Below are 9,980 nucleotides of genomic sequence, written 5' to 3' on the forward strand. Positions count from 1 at the left end.
TGTCAGCTTAGATGCTCGGTTATAGTCTTTGATCCCTTTGATGGTCTGCCTCCATCCTGAGGTAGTCCTCTGAGGATCTACGCCAGTGATGAAGGTTGGTGAATTGAATTGTCTTTTATTAACTTCGTTAATGAGAGTACATTCTAGAGCAAGGCTCCCAACTTGAATTTCATTCTTCGGGTTTGGCAAGAATGCAAAGCAATCCACAAATACTTTCCCAATAAACACCCTTTTCAAGTGACATGGGCGGATAAGATGGGAATAATCGACATTGTCTTCGACAGAAACAAAGTTAGTGTGATCGCCGAATGGATTGGTGATATTATTGGGTTTAACAGTTGGGATCGGGAGTGTTCCATTCTCGATCATGTCTTGTATTTCGTGCTTCAGTCGATAGCACCTTTCAGTATCATGGCCTTTACCTTGATGAAAGGCACAATAGGCATTTGGTTTATACCATTTACCTTGTTGCTCAGCGGGTGGATCCGGAGTTGGACCAATAGGCTTCAGCTTTCCTTGGGCTATGAGCCTTTGGAGAGCGTATGTATAAGTGCATCCGATATCAGTGAATGCCCTAGGTGTTTGGCGCTGCGGCTTCTTCGATTGCCCTTCTAAGAGATTGATGCCTTCATCTAAATGGGTCGTTGCTGGGGCTTTGGTCCTAGACGATGAGGCCCCTTGGTACCCTTTCGGCTTTTCAGCTTCGGCCTTTATGACATCATCTTCTACCTTTATCCCGATTCTTATCAATTCTTTGAAAGAGCCAAAATTCTGGTATTTCAGAGCATTGCGGTAAATAGGTCGTAGATTCTTTACGAACTTATCTACCATTTCAACTTCATCAGGCTTCTTAGCTAGTTTCACGCTTTCAGCGCGCCATCTTGCGAGGAATTCAGTAAAGCCCTCTTTTTCCTTTTGTGTCATAACCTCCAATGTTCTTATGTTGGTTTGAATCTCGACGTTGTCAGCATAGTGCTTACAGAACTCCACCGTAATATCTTCGAAAGTGGGGAAGTTCTTAAGGTCCAGATTATAGAACCACGCCTTCGGGTGTTCATCCAGAGATTGAGCGAAAATTTCAGAGAGCATGTCAGCAGGTACTCCCTTCAGTGCTAAGTACCCCTTATAGGCCTTAACATGGTGGACTGGATCTTCTGTGCCTTTAAACTTTGGGATGTCAGTGAGTACCATGTTCGTGGGCAACTTATCCTGAACTGGGGCATAGGCCCTAGCATTCTCATAGTGAATGTTCTTCCCCTGGGAGAGTTTCAAACGGTCTTCGATGAACTTGAACCGTTTCTCCAGATCAGTCAGAGGTGGGGTAGATAAAGAGGAATCTTCACCCAGCTTAGATTCGATTGCATCCATTCGGGTCATCATGAGGTTCACGGCCTCAGTGAGCTTGTTAACAGCATCTTCCATTGCTTGACGCCGGGGTTTTAGCGGCCTTTCTACAAGAAAACCCCGTACTGAGTCAATATTTAAAGTAAGAGCCCCTGCACACTTAAGGACACGACCCCAACTTGACTCAAACAAAGACTCGACTTGAGACTGACTAACCAAAGGTTCGACTCACGGTTGGATTTAGACCTTGGTTCATTTTAGACTCGGCAAAACGACATGACTCAAACCGTCATAGCACGATTCTAAACCGGACTCGGTGTGACTAAACCCGTGATTGGACTAATATAGCCCATAGGTTCGGGTGAAACGCCCTAAATGGCCTAGCTTGGGCGTTTTTGTGGACTATCCTAGACCAAAAGGTCGACCAACATGACTCAAGGCCCAAGAGGTGAGCTTGGGTGACCCAACAAGGTCGTGTTCTAGACTCTTAGAACGAAACACACCCGGCCTAACACGGCCATGACCTGGACACGACTTGACGCATTTCATGCTTGGTTGAGGTTCGAGAGGCATTTTGGATTGGTTTTGAAAAAAACGAAAGATTGATTCGAAAATGAGATTTGAAATGGGCAGCATGCCGGCTATAAAAGCTCATTTTGGGCCAAAAATTCTAGTCCTATTTGGGCAGCATTCCGCGTTTTTAAAACCATGCTATTTTGAAAGTAAGTTGTTCAAAAGTTCGGTTTTGAAAAGGACATGGGAAATTTCGAAAAGACTCGGGAAAACAATTTGCACATTGTCATTCTCATGTTACAAGGATGTATGCTCCTAGACATCTCTAAGTCTCGGCAAGTCTTCTACAAGAAGGTCTATGCCCTCCATCCTTTTGCGGTCTTATAGATCAAGGTGTCTTAAGGTAGAGTACCTAGAAGATCGTCCCCACCATCAAGAACCACGCGAGGTGAAGTGGAAGCGAGCAATGTGCAGCTTCCTAGCATAGTGGGACGTCGCCCCCCACGCATCACGAAGAAACGCTGGGACGGCCCGGGCAAGTCCTTAAGGGTTTATGCATGAATCGTAGCACTATGAGTAATGTTTTACTTTCCAACACTTTATTTTCAAGTTTCACCTCGGAGGAAAAGACCCTAGAAACAAAGTGTAACTAGTCCTCTTTTCCCCAGCAGAGTCGCCAAACTGTGGACAAGGCCCTCGGGAACTGCGTCCGCGGGATCCACACTAGGCATAATCGACTCGAGGTTCTTTCGAATCGAATTAAGACCAATTAGAGTCGCCACCAAGTTTTTTGGGAACTTGGAACCGTTCAAGTCAACTTTACACCTTTCATCGAAAAGCATAAAGCCAATCGACTACGAGTGATTAAAGATAAAGACTTGTACCCTATATCACTCGATTTGAATGACTCTCGTAATCCAATGGTATTCAGACGGATCCACAAACCATAGATCTTGAGTAAGGGGTGAGGGTACGTGTTGGGAAGCCCATAAGGACACCCAACCCCGCCCGTCAATAACGGCCTCTACTAAGTCAAGTATGGATTTCAAACAAGGTCATAGCTACTACGATGTATGATATGCAAACGTTGTTTTAACCCTATCATGTGACAACAATTTCTATGTCGTTTTAGATGCAACTAAACTAACTTTGTCAAAGTTGTAATTTAGCATGTGGGTTGATTGATATAACAACATACAAAACAAAGCAAACAAGGCTTAAGGGGGAATGGGGGAGCCGTTGGGATCTACCTATTACAAACCAGGCATTTCATGCCGACACAACAATAAATTAAAGATACAACTCGATCTAAATACAAAGCTATACACACGACGCAATACACAGCCATTTGGCCTAGAAAACCGTGCACAAGAGGGGTGGCCCACGGCTTACATGACCCACGGCCTTGGGTCACACCTCGTAATGCGTGCTTTCACTTAATCTCATCGAATTAGACATAAGGCTACGCACCAAAGCATGCATTAGCATAAACCGGGCCATGTTGCTTTAAACAACATGCGGTTTACTACGCTCCTACAAGCATTGGGGAACAATCGTCTAACCAAACAAGACTAAGGTTTTTTGAAGAGGTTTTGACTCAATAAAAGTAAAACAAGCTCGAAAATTACACTCGATAAACAAATTACAAATTACAAGCAACAAAACAACGAAGAACAAAAGGTGTAAAAAACGAAGCAAGGAAGACAAAGAAAGACGGCCAAGCTCATGGCCCAAACCACGACCACCCTCACGGCCAAGACAAGGCCATCCTAGTTCCTAGGTTAGGTTCATTGGTTAGATCGAATGATTGCGAAACGGATTAGAAAACGAGTTAGAAAACAAGTTATAAAACAGGTTGATCGATTGAGAAGAAACGCGCGAGTGTGTATTCTACACGGCCTAAAGGGTCCAATTAGGTCACAATATCATAAGATTAATGCTTACTCGTCGAGTGTTAATAGGAAGGTGCTAATCACGCACTCCTATGCTAGCGAGAAATCAAGTGATAAGAAAGATGTATTCAATTAGGTTATAGAATTGTAAATCGATTTTAAAAGCTATGTCGATGCCACCTAACATGTCTAATTAGGTTATTAAAATGATCGAATGTCGTCTAAACACGTCATATGTTAACAATCAGAGGTTAAACTAACATACAACGGATCCTAGGGTGTGTCGAGTTGGCCGAAATAACAAAGGGGTCAAAAGCGAAGAGCGAAGTTAGAAATTCGTTTTATTTATGCCCTACCTTGAACACGAGGATATGTAAATGAGACGGGGGTGTACGACCGACTGAAGTAGCGGTTTATTTTCCCATCTCAAGTCAACGCGGGTGTTCATGGTGGTACTTTAACTCATACTCGGACTAAACTAGTTTCATAGTTAATTAAACAATCGATAAACAAAAACGATAAACGAATAAAACAAACTATAAAAGAACAAGCATAAAAAACGAAATAAAAAAGGAGAAAGAGGAGGATTTGATGCACCCTCAACCTACATGTATCGTTGACACCGTCTTGGGTCGTAATCGATGGTAGATTTTATCTCGAGAGGCCGTCGTCGACGAAGAAACAAAGCAAACACGCGTTTATTGACAAATCTGGACAGCAACTTTCAAACGATGATTTCTCCCTCGTTTCACGACGAAAATTCGATTTAAAAGATGTTTTGAAAACTAGAAAGAGAGGAGAACAGAGATCTTAAAGCAACCCCTACTCGTTTTGAGTTATTGGGCACGAAAAACGAGCACAAACAGAACTGGACAGACAAGAATAAACCGCGAAAACAGAGTGTATAACACTCTGTTTTTCGAGGGATTTCGTGTACTCTCAAGGGAAATTTAGCTCGTAAATCTTTATCTAATGTGTAGATGGATGTTATGTGGTTAATTAGGAACAAGAAAATCGAGTTTTGATGGAGGTTTGAGGGAGGAACGAATTGTTTTTCGAAGAGGACACACAAACAGTTTCAGTTTGTATGTCGGTTTTGTGGAGGGTTTTTGAGAGGCAATTAGGGTTTGTTTCTGAGGTTTAATGCTTGTGGGTGACGGTAGGATGTGTGGAGAACTTAGAGGAATGAATGTATGGTGTAGGGTGGGTATTTATAAGGAGTTAAAGTAGGGTAAAAGGGAGGAGAGGCGATCGGGCTTTGTTTGCACAGTTGTTGTCCAGCAGCTTTTGGGGGTTTTCTAGGGTTCGTATGGGGGGTTTTCTTGGTGATTAAGGTAAGGTAATATGGGTAGGATATTAGGGTATGGGTTAGGGTTAATGGGCACGGGTTTTGGTGGTATTTGGAGCGGGTTTTGGGCTCGGGATTGAGCTGCAAAACAGGGGGGGCTGTTTCGTGTTTTGCGGGCTGGTTGGGGGTGATTTGGGGCATGATTTGGGCCGTGGCTATGGGGTTCGAACTGGGGTTGGATGGGTAGAGGTCTAGGTTGGTTAGTGTACTCGATATTCGTGCCAACTCGTAAAGAAAACGGGCCCAAAAACCGAGCTAAAATCGAGCTCAAAAACACATGTTCAAAACGAGTTCTTTTCGATTTTCAAATCGATTTTTCAAATCAATTAACACATTAAAATAGATGATTTTTCAAACCAAATATACTCACAAAATGATTTTTCAAATCAAATATTTATTTTATTTTCAATAAAATAAACTTAAGAAAATAAATTCAAAATAAAATAAAATAAATTGAAATCACCTTAAAAAAAGACTCTAATTTAAATATCATTTAAATTAAAATACTCCGTCGACAACGCTCATTCTACATCGTAAAACGAACCCAAATAATGACAATGACAACTAAATAAATACATGTGTCCTATCATCATCGGGTGTTTATCGGGTTTTCTATAAATTCCAATATCGACGGATACGGGTATCTACACTTAGATTCACAAAATAAGGTCCAAGATTCACAAAAACATGCATAGGGTTCACAAAATCAGGTTCAAGCTTAGATAAATCAAGTAGTCTCACAAGCTGTAGTTTAAGAATTTTGTTTGTTATATTTTAGAAACATAGAATAAAGTATTTGGGCTTTTGTGTGTGAGAAAATATTTGGGCCAAAAGAAAAGTTAGGAATGACCCTAAGTTTCCAGCCCAATAAACATTGAAAATCAGTCCATGAAGGAATATGGTGAGGCCGGCCGCCTCGCCATAATTAGCGGCCTCACCGGATCCGGTCTCTCTCTCTATCTCTCTCTCTCTCTCTCTCTCTCTCTCTCTCTATATATATATATATATATATATATATATATATATATATAGGGTCGGGGTCAGGTGCTAACTAAAGTACGGTACGAACTCTACAAACTATCACTATCATCCTTGTACTAAAACAATCAGTGTTCCCAATTAAATTTCCCAATCCTCGTATAACACACACCCCCTTCTTTTGTATCTATTTCCTTCCATCACCATCATGGGTCCAGCCAGGACTCGGTCTCACCTATGCCGGTCGTCGTAGAACAAATTTCACCGTCAGATTTGACCGAACTCATCCCTCCGGGAACCCCGGCATAAATTAATCTCCGACGCACCACCCTCCCATCTTCAATAATAACACCCCAACACTTATCTCCAGCTATTGATGACCATCGGAGCACCGGAAGTCGGCCACTGATGGAGGCTGAATCAAAAAAGCCCTTAATCTAATTGTTGATATATCGTATCTTCTATTGCCATTTTTTGATGAAATTAATGTTATTTGGCTCTTGTTTTATTTCAATGGTGGATCGACACGATTTCGTTCTCTTTCTTTCCGTCTTTTTTCGAAATTAGATGACTTTGAGGTGTTTTTTGTTGAAAAAGCCATTAGGTTGTATCATGGATGAAAAAGTTTACATCTTTCATCTTATTTTTTTTTAATGTGAATAAAAATGGGTTAAAAAGTTCATATCTTTCAATGAATATGATATTTTCCTGAAAGCTATGATGGGTTCTCCTGTTTTTGTCTTAATTTCAATAATTTTCCCTTTAAATAATTTGATTCTTAATTCTTTTCTATTTTGCTTTGGAAAGTTAGCCTCTTTCCTCTGATTTTGAATGTTGGGGCTTTTTTTAGATATACGGAGTATCATATTTTATTTTGCCAATTTGTTGATAAAATGTAAATTGTCTCTTTGTTGCCGGAAAAGTTGCGTCCTCTTTGTTGTCGGAGAAGTTGCAGGCGTTGGTAAGGTAAACAAATATTGAGAAACTCATACTGTATAACGGAAGTAATACAATAGATTTAGCAATCTAACTAGTCCCAAGACTCCCAACTTCCAAATGAATAGGAGTGGCAAGTATGGAGAGTGCTAAGAAAATGGGGTTTAAGAACATCATCTTTTAGAGTGATTCATTGAAAGTGGTAATGGCTGTGAAGACTAAAAATGTAGGAAGAAGCCCAAGTAGATTGTTGGTAGATGATATCTTGAAATTAGCTCAAACTTTTTGAGTGTTGTTCTTGTATACAAGTCAAATGAAGCGCTAATACCGTTTCTCATAGTGTTGCTCGGTGACGGTAGGGGACGATATATTTTGTACTTCTGGTTTTCCGCTAGTGATTTCCGAGCTAGGGAAATTGATTTAATATGTCTCAAAAAAGGTTAAGATCAAAGTAAACTAGGAATACCAACTTAAATATGACACAAAATTATAATTTTCCCGGAGCACTCCTTGAATTTTGTTGGCTCAAATTGACTCTGGCTAAGGTAACTTAACTAAGTTGACTGGAAACATAAACCAATCCAAAATGCAGAAGAATAGCTTAAATGCTTGATTAAGATGACTTGAAAAATAATAGGGGATATAATAAAGGTTACCTAGAAATAAGAGTTAGATCTAATTTAGATGGATAATTTTATTCATACAAAAACTTACAAAAATGAGTAAAGTCTCTCAAAACGTGTACAAAACTTAAGGTCACAAGTCTTGAAATGGCAATTCAGTTCCCGTAAAATTCTAGCGAATCTACGGAATTATTTTGAAGTAATTATGTTAAAAATTAAAATAATTAAGAAAATGTTATCTAAGTAATTTAAGGGGTCTAGCAAGGTAAATTAAAGGAGTGTATCTTTCTTGCCAAAGATGTGTATCTAGTAAGGTAAAAGAGTTTATTTAACTTTCAAGAGATGTGTATCTAGCAAGGTAAATGAGTGTATCTAACAATCTAAAGGAGTGTATCTACCAAAGTAAATAAGTGTATCTAGCTTGCGAGAGATGTATATGTAGTAAGGTAAAAGAGTGTATCTAGCTTGCTTGTAAGCGATGTGTATATAGCAAGGTAAATGAGTGTATCTAGCTTGGAAGAGATGTGTATCTATTAAGGTAAAAGAATGTATCTAGCAATCTAAAGAAGCGTATCTAGCTTGTAGAGACTAGATATGTATATATATTTAATAGGGTAAAGAAATGTATCTAGCAAGATAAAAGAGTGTATCTAACAAGGTAAAGAAGTGTATCTAGCAATCTAAATGAGTGTATCTAGCTTGCGAGAGATGTGTTTCTAGTAAGGTAAAAGAGTGTATCTACCAACTTAAAGGAGTGTATCTAGCTAGCTAGATATATGTATCTGGAAACTTAAAAGCGTTTATCTAGCTATTTAGAGGTATGTATGTAGCAACTTAAACGGGTGTAACTAGCTAACTAAAGGTATGTATCTAGCAACTTAAAAGAGTGTATCTAACAACTAATGTAATTAAACAAGGGGGGAGAGTATCCAAAATATAGGACGTAAAATAATTTAGAGTTTAAATCATTGGAGCTATTCCAATTGTTAAGCCAATTTTTTACTCCGTGCTGAACTTAAAGTTGGCAAATGAGATTTAAAAACTACTCCGTATTTACTAAGGTGTTTGTTTACTAGATTAAAATGTCCTTTAATATATTCAGCCAATTTGTGTGGGTACTAATACTATTTTCATCTTTTTTCTATCATATTTAAAGTTGGTGGGTCTTGTAGTTTTCATCCAAAGTAATGAATTTGTTTGTTTTACTCTAGTGACAAGCCATTGCCCATTAGGCTTGGGTTCCTTGTGATTGGAATTGTTCGCAAGTCATAACAGCCACACATACGGCACCACCAAAACAACCACCACTAATCCCCGACTACCACCATTTAACACCCTTCTCAACTTGTCGTCACCCTCCATTTCACATCCCTACCACCACTTCATAGCCAACATCGTCCCACGCTACCAACGCCCACACGCCCTCTCTGTTTCACTAGTCCAAAACTCCATCAAACATCAACCGCGCATCCACAACCACCCTATATCTCATTTTTTTTAAAAATAGTTGTGATCTAAATCATATATCTATGAAAAATGAAGAAGAATTACCAAAAAACTAACTGAATTAATGACAGTGTTGCAAGATTTCGAGCCAAATAGATCGTATTTTGGTTAAAAGTCACTCTAATTTTAGTTGTGGTGCAATAAACAAGCCGACTATGGCAGATTTATGGTGCCGGTCAGATTATGTCAGAGCGAGCAAACAGCCGATGGTGAAGGTTGCTATAACTCCGGCGCTGGAAGCAGTAGATGGCGATGATACGGTCGTTTCTGTACCAAAAATAAATACCTAAGTACAACTAACAGAAGTCAGCGGTAAGTAGGGTCGATCTCCATAGGGAGGCGGTCACTGTCTACTTGTCTATTCGGTCTGTCTACGGTCACAAGATGGGGGGTTTTAAATATTTGAACTAAACTAATAAGATTAAGGAAAGAGAAAAAATTAATAAGAGAAATTAACAGAAGAAAGAGGGAACTAGGATATCGGCTCATCAATGAATGTCAGTCAATTGCAGTCAAGGTCACAGATTAGTCGATGTGTCGGTCTAAGGGGCAATGAATATCTCCTTTCGGTCTCAATTCGCCCTAAAATGCTATTAGCTTAACTTTCGCCCTCACTAAAGCATCCTATTGTTCACTGCGAGTCTCACCCATTCCAACCTTTCGGTCCAGGTCAAGGTTTACCAAAATTAAAAGGCTAATCGCATCGATTCAACTAGCAGGATACAATTAAAGCGATGATTAACAAAATAGACTAAAACAACGACAATCTATGAACCTAATTAACAATTAACATTCATTCATTGAATCACCTAATCCTAGAAGAAATAATTAGCTAAACAT

This window comes from Silene latifolia, chromosome 11, assembly GCF_048544455.1.
Source record: "Silene latifolia isolate original U9 population chromosome 11, ASM4854445v1, whole genome shotgun sequence".
Classification (NCBI taxonomy): Eukaryota; Viridiplantae; Streptophyta; class Magnoliopsida; order Caryophyllales; family Caryophyllaceae; genus Silene; species Silene latifolia.